Source organism: Rhyacophila brunnea, unplaced genomic scaffold (genome assembly GCF_057557595.1).
Source record: "Rhyacophila brunnea isolate RB1 unplaced genomic scaffold, BYU_Rbru_1.0 scaffold_18, whole genome shotgun sequence".
Classification (NCBI taxonomy): Eukaryota; Metazoa; Arthropoda; class Insecta; order Trichoptera; family Rhyacophilidae; genus Rhyacophila; species Rhyacophila brunnea.
Window position 1 is genome coordinate 34840456 of NW_028232837.1, and position 11446 is coordinate 34851901.

Below are 11446 nucleotides of genomic sequence, written 5' to 3' on the forward strand. Positions count from 1 at the left end.
TTTGGTGGCCCCCTAAGGCCCGACCCCCCGGCCGGATAAGGTTAAAGGTAGTATGACGCACTACATTAACGTTTTTTTTAAATTGTGTTATAGGTCTAATTAAGGGTAGCATATTCAGTGTATTACCTATAATAATTATCGATTTTTTGTATTTTCAATACCTACATAATATACTTTAATTATGGAGTTGTCAAGTATAGACAAACAATAATCAAAAATTATACTTTCAAAACAAATTTCGAATGTCTTTTCCAAAAGAGCAAAAGGTAATAAAACAAGGCGGATTTCGTGCACCTAAAAATGTTTTCGTATAAATTACGTGAAACCTTTTTCTGATAAGGGATCCGAAATAAACAAACAAAAAGGAATAATGCAGTCTACATTGAATAAATAAGTAACTGCTAAAATTCCTGGAATTATAATATTAGGTAGGGTATTTATACGCTTCAAAGCTTTGTACTCCGGCTCTTGGATGAAAATTATGTAACATATTCTAAAAATATATTTTTTACAATACTTACTATCTATTTATTTGTGAATATCATTTTGATCTAATTTTGTGCTCATCGACGTCCCTAGACAAAAAGCCGCCCATACGCAGAGCCAAAATACAGCCCCACTTTTTATACAGTATTTTTTATCATCCTTTCATGTCTCCAATATCTAATAAATGTGTAGTATGGATACATTACTAAAAAATATAATATATAGTACAACTAAAACTAATTGAAATGCCATCTCCACTTCAATAGACAGTATTGCGATTCTACGATTTCAGATACATTTAAAAATACACCTGACAACTGAAACTAAAAAAAAAGGATAAATTAATTAGTTAAGTTATGTACCTACATATAATTCAAATATAATTCGCAAATCTGCACGTGTCATTGCTGGTAATTAACCACGTGACGTCCAAAAACAACGGAAGTAAACTAGACATCGCAAACCCAACAAAAAATACACTCCTGTTAAACCTTATATGTAAATTAATACATTTTATTTCCAAGCAGTGATCTGATTTTTAATGGAAAGATATTTCCGTTATTACTAAGTTTGGGTACCTATTTATATATACCTACACCTAATGATTATCCTCGATTTGCCACCCTTCGAGTAACTGCCGCCCCCAAGCGACGCTCAATCTGCCTACCCCTACGGGACGTCACTGTTTGTGCGAGGTAATCAGGCAGAGAGGCTATCAGTGTAGTAAAAAGTGTAAATTTATAATTGGAGACTGGATTATATGCATTTGGATGTGTGCATAGGTATGCAATTGCATATTTAGCCATTCTCACCGGTTATTGCATATTTTACCTAAAATCTAGTGATGATGCATATTTTCGCTGTATTTTATATTTCGAGGCCATCAAATGTGTAGTAAATGACTTCGATAGTGCAGAGGCTATGACAGTTTGTCAGTCCAAGGAAGCATTTAACGATTCTAGTAGGTATATAAAAAAAAAACATAGCTGTGATTAGCACTAATTTTTCTCACGGTGTTGACTGAATCTATTCAGTAAATAAATAAAATCTGCAAAAATATGAACTCCGCATTGCCAGAGGTATTCCCGCGTAAACTTATAGATTTTTTTTAAAACATTTTGAATTATAACCGAGGCTTTGAACCTTTATGTCAAATTGATAGTTTTATTAATGGGACGGGTGAACTTTTGCCAGAAACAATAAGTGCTAACATAGCACCCAAATTCAAATACTGCCCAGTTACCTCAGTGGATGTGGAACGGTCCTTTTCCACTTATAAAAATATTTTGAGTGATCGAAGACACAATCTTACTAGGTACCAAACATTTGGAACTGTACCTGTTTGTTGACATTTACAATTGTAACAAAATGTTAAATAATTGTTGATTAATAATTAATTAATTACTTATTAATTGTATGCTGATTTTAAAATAAAAAAACCAAAAATTACTATTTCATATTTTATTATTTAATGTTGCATATTTCAAGCTTTTTATGTTGCATATTATAATCCGGTCTCTAGTTGTTATAATATAACGTAGGTATAGGTACGCTTCGTCTGCTTCAAATAAATTATTCAATTTTCCGTGAACCGTTACACGCGAGTACAGTGAGTGTGGAGACATGACAGCTGTTGAAGTAGAACGGAATTAATGTTTGTTGACGTGACAATTCGAACATCATCCTATGAGGAAAATATTTATTATCTAAGAAAGTCGACGACCCGAAAAGAAAATTTTATGTTGTTAAATTTAATTCATGTACTCGTGCATATTATTAAATAATACACAGTAAGAAATTTCATTCATTTAAATCATTTTAGTCATTTAAGTTAAAATAAGTGGTATCCAACCTTTTTGTCGTAAGCAGTTTGATCATCTAAAACCCATCAGTGGGTCTATTCTATACATAAGGCGGCTATCGGCGGCTATCGACTGTATTTTATCATATCTATGTATTGAGGCGGTTAATTGTTACAATAAATAACCATCTAAACCAGGGGTAGTCAACCTGGCCCTTACCGCCCACTAGTGGGCGTTCCAGCTTTCATGGTGGGCGGTAGAGGTTTTAAAAACATTTTCATTGTTTTCATGAGTGACAATTTACATTTCAGAAAATATACTATTTGTATCACTCTATAAAAGAATGGCTGTCTTATATCCAAATGTGTGGAAAATGATATTCAGTTTATTGATACCTTTCCCTACATCTTATCTTGTGGAATCAGGCTTTAGTGCTGTTAATCCAGTGACATCCCGTGGGGGTGGGCAGATTGAGCATCGTTTGGGGGCGGCAGTTACTCGAAGGGCGCCAAATCGAGGAGAATCATTTGGAATATATCGAAATATGATACTTACATAGAAATAGCTAAAATTATTTTGTTTACGTTGTACAATAGCATAGTAAAAATGGTATGAAAATAATAACTCTATAAATTGATAAATGGTACAAACCAAATGTGTCAGAAATGTCAATCAAATAAGGCCTCAGACTCTGGTGATTTGGGAGTCCAACTTATTTACCGATATTATATTTATTCGCTTTTTGCATCTAAATTTAATTTTTGTATGTTTTAGTGGTACCTATATATTTTGTTAGTGATGTATCGATACAACACATTTCTTAGATATTGGAGTAATGAAATGATGATAAAAAAATATAGGGCGGCATTTTGTCTAGGTACGTCACTGTGTTAATCATATTATAAACCAAAGAAAGAAACAACCTGAATATTTCCGAAAGAGGAGATCTTCATTTGCTACTCACAAAAATTGAGCTAGATATCCGTCACTCAGATAGCTGTCAGTCTTTAGTTCATTGCTACCACGCACATTTACCAGAACTTTAAGAGTTCATCTATCCAGCGCGTTTTATGGCCTCTATTTCATCTGCTAAGCGACCTCTATTAGATCGCGTACTCATATGTATATGTTTCCTTATTTAAATTTATTGTGTGTTACATTAATCAAATCCAAATAAAATTGCACCGTGGGCGACATTTTTGGTATAAATAGTTGCGTTTATGAGAAAATAATATGACTTTTGAAAATTGCTGAGAAATTCAAGAACTTTAAAGGGCATCGACGATACGCCTTCGATTCCGACGATTCCGACTTGGATCGTCACGGGAAAAAAACCCTACTCTAGATTATAAATAAACCTTAGCGTCCCGGAATTGTAATAGGTTAGAAATAGAACTGAAAAAATTAGAAAAGAAAGGTAAATCTGACGACGAATGCAATTATATTTCGAGATGGATAAACGTCGTGAAATGGATTTTAGACGGAATTTCGAAAAGCCTTGGGGAATTTGTTTTTGGCCGTAAAAGCAGATCGTGTTGAGGAAAACATTTTTAGTAGAGAGAGAGAGAACTAGATACAAACTTGGATTCTGGGCTCGACGGAAAAGTTGATCACATTTAAGATTTTTTTTTCGAGAAGGAAAGCCAAATTTAGATCTCGATTTGGATTCTGGACGGATATAATATAAAAATTCATATCGACCATGTTTAGGAAAAAGGGCGTAACCCACACAGAATTTTTTTTACAGGAGAGGCAAAAAACGTTTTTTGAATGATTTTGGTTCAATATTAATAAATTAATAAAAAAGCCACAGATTGGGTGTATGATGATTGATGATGTGGTGTTATATATTTTCAATCTATTAATAATTAAAGAAGTTATTACAGAAAAATCATTTATATTGAGGGTAAACGTTTTTTTCCTTAAATTAAAACTCAATTGAAGCTCAATTAAAACCTGAATTTAGATAATAAATTGACATTTGCGGCTTACTTCCTTTTTACAGAACATGTGTTTAGTTGTATGCATTGTTAATATCCAATAAAAGCACTTTTCGAAAAATCGAGGGTTACGCCCTTTTCCCTAAATATCGATATATATATACATCTTCATCAAATCGTAAAGAATTTTACATTTCATGTTTTATTTCTTTCTCTAGTAGAGCTCATGCTATATTTGTACCTACACGTGCAGAATGTCATTATTCATTGATATAGTTTCATAAATGAAAAAAATCTAAATTTGTGCGCAATGGCGTAATTGCAATCTTAAAGATTTCTGAATACTGAAGAGGTATAAACAAAACAATTAGTATTTTATGGAAAATTATCCATTTCAGCAAGAAAACTATTTATATATTTATTTTTAATGTTATCTCTTGAGAGTTAAATGCATTTTGTCCACTTATCCTGTATTGACGTTAACACGCTTGAAAAAAAAAATAAGCGTATTGTTCTAAAAATGAAGCCCTCGCCACCTACTTGACTTCCTTGTCGCCTGAAAAGCGCGGAATTCTAAGGTTTATTTTCAAAACTCGGAAATGGAATTGATAATAATTGATGAAAATTATAAGGTTAGGTAACTTTAAGGTTTGCGGTTTGGTTTCTGAAACCCACGTTCTCAGATAACAACTTGTGCCTTTGTAGATGTGTGTACCCAGCGCCGGCACGAGGTTATTTGGTGCCCTAGGCAACTTTTATTTGTGTGCCCCCTTTTTAACAAATTGTCTCATTTTTTCGAAATAATAAATAAAGGGATCATTAGACATATAATAGACACTTCTTAATAAAATAATTTTAGTCTCTTCCAAAAATTTTAATATAATAAATTATTATAAAACACGCACGCACACACACACATTAGAGAAAAATCATAAGAAAATTATAAACTCTTTATTATTCAGTTTCAAATATACAGTTTAATTTAAATAAAAAAAGAATTTGTAACCAAATAATAAATAAAATGCACATTTAACAAAAAAAAAAAATAGACATGATTACAGAATTAAAATTAAATTTTTCTCGCCTTCTTATTTGCAAAAAAAAAATAACTATCTCCTTCAAATCTAATGTCGTAGTTTGGTCATACTCAATTGAAATTGTTGCTAAATCTACTAGTCTGTTTTGTGACATCGTTGAGCGCAAGTACGTTTTAATAAGCTTCAATTTTGAGAAACTACGTTCACCACTTGCCACTGTTACAGGAAGTGTTATTAATATTCGTAGAGCTACAAAAACATTTGGTACACAATCTTCAATATTTTGTTCCACTATTACTTCTGGTGGTGGCTTAGATCTTGAAAGTCTTCGAGCTACTGCTTGAAGCTCCACTGCATAGATCGTTAGCACAATATCTTTGTTAGCATTATGAGTCAAAGCATTTTCTAAATTTTTGCAGTCGACAAGTATATCTGCAGGTGGCTTTTTGTTTATATTATATAGCAAGCCAAATAAAATATTAAGTTGCTCCAACTGTTTGAACCTCTCTTCGATAGATTGCATAGCCATGTCTAAAACTGGATAGTAGAAACCTATTTTGTATTGCTGTTTAGGTTCTCGGGGTGCCTCGTCTTCAGCTTCATATTGAAAGTGCCGTTTCTGTCTTCTCCTTCGAACATGTTTTGTGTCAAATTTTGGTTCTATTTCTAGCATCTTTGCTATCTCGGCAGCATCAATCAAAACTTGTTCATAACTTCCATTACTCCTGCATCTTAGTAAATATTTTTTAGTTAGCTCTAATTGATTTGATTTGATTAATATTTTACTTGCAATATTTACTTCTAAAAGAATATTGTACCTTTTGCCTTCGCTTCAATTCGGGAAGAATTTCCAGATGAATTATTCAATATTGGGTCATCAAATCTCCAAATTAATCATAAATATCACCAAGATTATATCTTAAAGGCTTCAAAGCTTCAAAGCTTCAATTCGTCTCTCCCACCTTGTTTCGCTCAATGGTTTGAGAGTAAACATTGGGATACTGTTAGATAAAACTTACCAACTACGTGTCGACCCAGAAAAATAATTATATAGGTATTTGATAACTATATTCATATAAATTGCTGAGATATAAAGGTATACGGTCTCTTTTATCTTGGATTAGCTTAGACCGCCTACTTGGAAATGTCGCAGTTTTAACAAAAACGGTCGATAGAAAATAAAAATTTTGAATATCGATCGGAATGTTTTCCGAATCTCGTGGCGAGAGGCTAGGTACTAGGCCCAGAACCGCCTTGTAAACGCTTTTAAGTAATTAGACTAAACAATACATAACTATATGACAAACCCCGGGATTTGTATCATTTGTATCTGGCTGTATCATTTGTATACCTGAAGCTGACCTTGGAACGCCACCAGATTCCGAATCCGATCACTACTTATGATACATAATTACAACAAACAGATAAAAACACCAAAATAAAACGTATTATTTAAAATATTAAAATATGGAAATTAATTTTAGTTCTCCATTTTATGTGCCCCCTTATGTTTTGTGCCCTAGGCGGTTGCTAAGTTCGCCTATATGGACGCGCCGGCCCTGTCGTCTTTTATGTCTTTTAACTCTCTTCTCGGTCGTTTCCTCGTAGCTGAGGATCGTGACCATCTTGACACGGAGTCATCTTTTGAATGATAAAGACTCTCATCATGGCTCCCACATCTTAAAGCAGGCCGCCAGGCCATGATATTTGGCGGGACCCCCTACCTACCACTAAGGTTAAAGGCAGTCTGGCGCTCTACAGTGGTATTTTCTAAATGGTGTTTGAGGTCAATATTTTTTTGTGTATTTTTAGCGATTTTTAACACACTATGGAGAACACACAATAACCAAAAATTGCATCGCACAACCATATTATAGATATTTTAAAATGGTAATAACCCCGAAGTAAAATAGTGCCGCAGGTGACTTTTTTACTATTAGAGCAAATTTAAGATGTGTGTTTATCTCAATTATGTCGACCCGCCACGCCAGGCCCCCTCTGAACTCGGGCCTCTAGGCTCTCCATCCCTCACAATCCTCTGCTTCTCTCCGGACAGGAAGGTTACCCGTAGTAACCTACTTCAATAATTGATCGTTACATGCTTTGCCATGCGCCGATGCTTTGCCCTGCTTCTCATTTCCTGGAGAAGAGTTTCTGGATGATTGACTGGTTCATCATGTGATATTTCCAAGAAATACGAATCATTCAGCGGCAACGCCACGTTTCAAATGCATAAATTACATTGGGCAAGTGAAAGGTATTGTCTTGTATACTGAGGTAGATAAAATATTAGGCACCCCATATATTATGTGTATTTAAATGACATCTGCAAGGTAATTTTTATTAGGTATCAAAATCTCTACACCTACAGAATTAAAACATTTTAACCCACACGGAAAAAGAACAAAGACAAAGAAAATATGATGATTTAAAATTGTTTTTTTTAATACGTTTAAAAAATATTTTTATGCAAATATGGTGAGGGGGATTATAAAAGGATGGCGGAAAAGTTGGGAAACGTGATATATCAATGCAAATTATTATCTTATATTGTGTTTGGAAATACTCGAAATTTATAAAAAAAGTATATTTCCTTCTACAGGGAAATATACATACTTACTGGAAAACCCAATGTAATGATAAAAGTATCGCCGATTATTGTAATTTACGCATTTATATACTACGTGATTTATTGCATGTTCTACTTTTCTGTTGCCACAAATTAACCGAGGTAATGTCACTAATCGATTTTACTCTTATTACCACCACTTTACGAAATACGAAATATTATGCGTAAAGTCAATTTTTTTAAATAGTAAATTCGTAATTAGTAATCCAATTAAAATTCATACATATTTATTTATTTTACTATAGTAAACATTAACAATAATTATAAAATTAAAATCTTCGAATAGACATTCTATGAATCATTTTAAAGTAATTGAATTGCTTTAAAATTGATCCCGGAGGCCCTAAATTCCAAAACGCCGGAGAAAATTAAAAATTTATATAATTACTGTCTTATTTGATTGATTTTCAGCTTAGACATATATTTTATGGTGCTGTATACTAAATTCGTAGTTACATTAGACATTTTGGCATTAGATGTCCATGAAATACATTTTTTTTAAATCAAGTGAATAAAAAGTTGTAAGTACACATTATTAAATATTTCTTTTTGAAGGATTTATTAATATATTTTTAGCAACTATGCCAAAGTGCAAACTTTTGTGCAAAAGTCTGCATTCGTTGGGCTTTACGAGCTTTCCCGCCGGCATTGACATTTAGATAAAAATATTGAAAAAACAATTACCTACTCTCAAACAGTGGTGGTATTAGGTCCGTGGAGGTTTGTGGCGCTGACAGGTTTAAAGGCACTCTTTTGAAAAAAAGTCCTGACCAATAAACTTCCATTACCTACAATAATATGTATAAAATACAACTAAAGTGACCGCATCATCTGCTTCATTGAAAACCGCCACTGCTCTCAAAATGTGTGATGTCGCTTTTTTATGATGTTTCGCCCCTATGAGAGAATGCCCTGCCATTCTCCCATCGGACGTCACTGATTCCGTGTATTTATTATTTCCAATTTTATTATAGGTCTTCTGTATTACTAATTTCAAAATATTATGTTGAAATCATACTGTGTAGGCCGTAGGGTAATATTATATCGTACCACTTCGTACTTAACTCCTTTTATTTATCGATTGAAAAGAGTTTGAAGCGTTTGAGCGAAGAGAAAAGAGTTGAAGAGAGAGAAAGTTTATTAAATTTCAGATAATATTTTTTTTTTTTTTTTTTAAAATAACTGGAACATATTAAAATATGAAGTTAAAAAAAAGACTTTCGGTACGATTTGACGAACTGGTAAGATAAATCGTACCACAAGTTCGGTAAATCGTACCTAGGGTCAACATCTCAAATTTTCAAGCAGGAAAATAAAATAATTCTAACGCATGCACGAATCGCATATATCCGGATTGTTTGTGCAAGTTTCGTGCACCCATTTACCGCACCGCACGCACTGAATCCAGTCTCCTTTGGTCTTTTCTTATCAAAATAATTGCCATGCACATGTGGCACGTGTTTTCATCATCCAACGATAGATCCGAATCCGAATCATTCAAAACCATAACAGTATCAGATAGTTAATCATCATTGCTGCTGCTAGAAGCAGTCTTCTTACGTCGAGCAAAATTTTTGCCTCTACTGGGCTTCTTATCCTTTTGATTGATGATGACTTTATCTTTAATTTTTTGGCCAACCACTAATTTTAATTTTGGTATCTTGGCAGCCGAACGCTTAGCAATAGAAGCTTCCAGATCAATTTTAAAAGGGTTTGCGGTTATTTCAGCAGCTTTCTGAGCAGTTCGCTTATTTTTGGTCCCCTTATTCTTTGGAATAGGATAAATCATGAATTGAGACTTGAAAATAATGTTGGTTGCTTGGATGTAGATGGAATCAGGTCCGATGATTCCTCCAATGACCCAGGCAATGCTCCTGGCTTAAAACTTTAAATGCAACGAAGAGGTGGTCTTGAAGGATATGTCTATTTGGTGGCCAAATACCAGAACTTTTGAGACCATTAACAGCATTTCCAATAGTTGCTGAACGTTCGTAACTCTCGTTTAGTAATTGCGTAACCTGATATTGTGTTACTGGCTATCCAGCATTTGCCCGCAGCCATTTTTCCATAGCTTGTGGGTAGTAGGTACTCAAAGGTTTAAAGAAAGACACATCCAAAGGTTGAAGTCGATGAGTGGTATGTCCAGGGAAATGCAAAAGAACTATACCATGTTCTCTTGCAAGTAAAAGTGCATCTAATTTTTTAGTATGCGTAGTATGGCCACAGAGCAGCAGCAATACTTTTTGTTGAAGCGTAGGCTTAACAATTTAAATGAAATGTTTCATCCACGCGACGAATAAATTGGCATTAATGTGGCCTGTTTCAGACATCTTAACAATACTCCCTGCAGGCGCGCCTTGTTGAAGCTGTGGATTCATGCGCATTCTTTTTAAGATAATCATTGGTGGAATATAATGAATGAATGAACAGCACAGACCACTGTTGTGTTGACACTTCGCTCTGCGCTTGCAATAGCGCCAATTTGTTTCTTACCCCTCTGCCCGATAATTTTCTGGGGCCTTTTCTGCACCGTGGAAAATCCCGATTCATCCATATTGTAGATGCCAGTGGCGGTAATTTTATTTCCATCGATGACTTTTTCCAATAAGTCAAACAAATGAGTAATATTTTCTCGATTAAACCCTTTGGCCCGGTTTATCGATGTCGATTCTGGATGTCGGATGCTCAATTCTAGATGGCGTTTCATAAATGTATAAAACCAACATTTACCAGCCATTTTATTAATTTTGCTGAAAGTATGTGAAATACCGTTTATCTCAGCAACTTGATAAGTTAATCGACGGACATCGCTGATGGTCAAACCAAACATTGAGCCTCAAGTGCCAGTAAATGTTCAAGAAGCTTATTTTCGAGCTCAGGTATAAAAATTGTTGGTGTTCCCTTTTGCAAGATCAAATCATTTGCGTATAGGTACATTCCTTGTTTGCATATTATGTCTCCTGAGTGTAGGTTTAGAAACTTTAAATACTCGCGAAGCCTCATTTGGTCCCATTTCATTATTTTTGATTGCCGAAATTGCTGCTTATAAATCTATATTAGTCCATTGGTAGTATTTTCTTGTCGATGTCATCTGAAATGATAACAGGAAAACAGTTTTGTCACTAAGCAAAAACTAATGGTTTTATTGTGGTAAGGTAAATCGTACCGGTACGACTTACCAAACCATGGGTGGTACGATTTATCCAACTCTTGAGTTTTGTAGAATTAATATCACCAAAATATAACCTATATGTTTAAAACATTTTTACCGTGACTCAATATTAAACTGTATGAACATGTTAGCAGAACTTTGTTTGAGAAAAAATTAAAAGACACCTTCACCCACGAAATCACCTACGCAAGATCCGAAAAAGTTAGATGAAGAATGCAAAAAAGCCAAATTACTCAATAACAAACGCACGCGTGCATCGAACAAAATCAAACATGACAGATCGACTATGAAGTAGGCAACCACATAAAAGAAATCTGAGTTCCCTGTAGGCAACGCTTCGCTGAATGTTGCTAGTCTTCGGAAATATTGCCTAGTTTTAG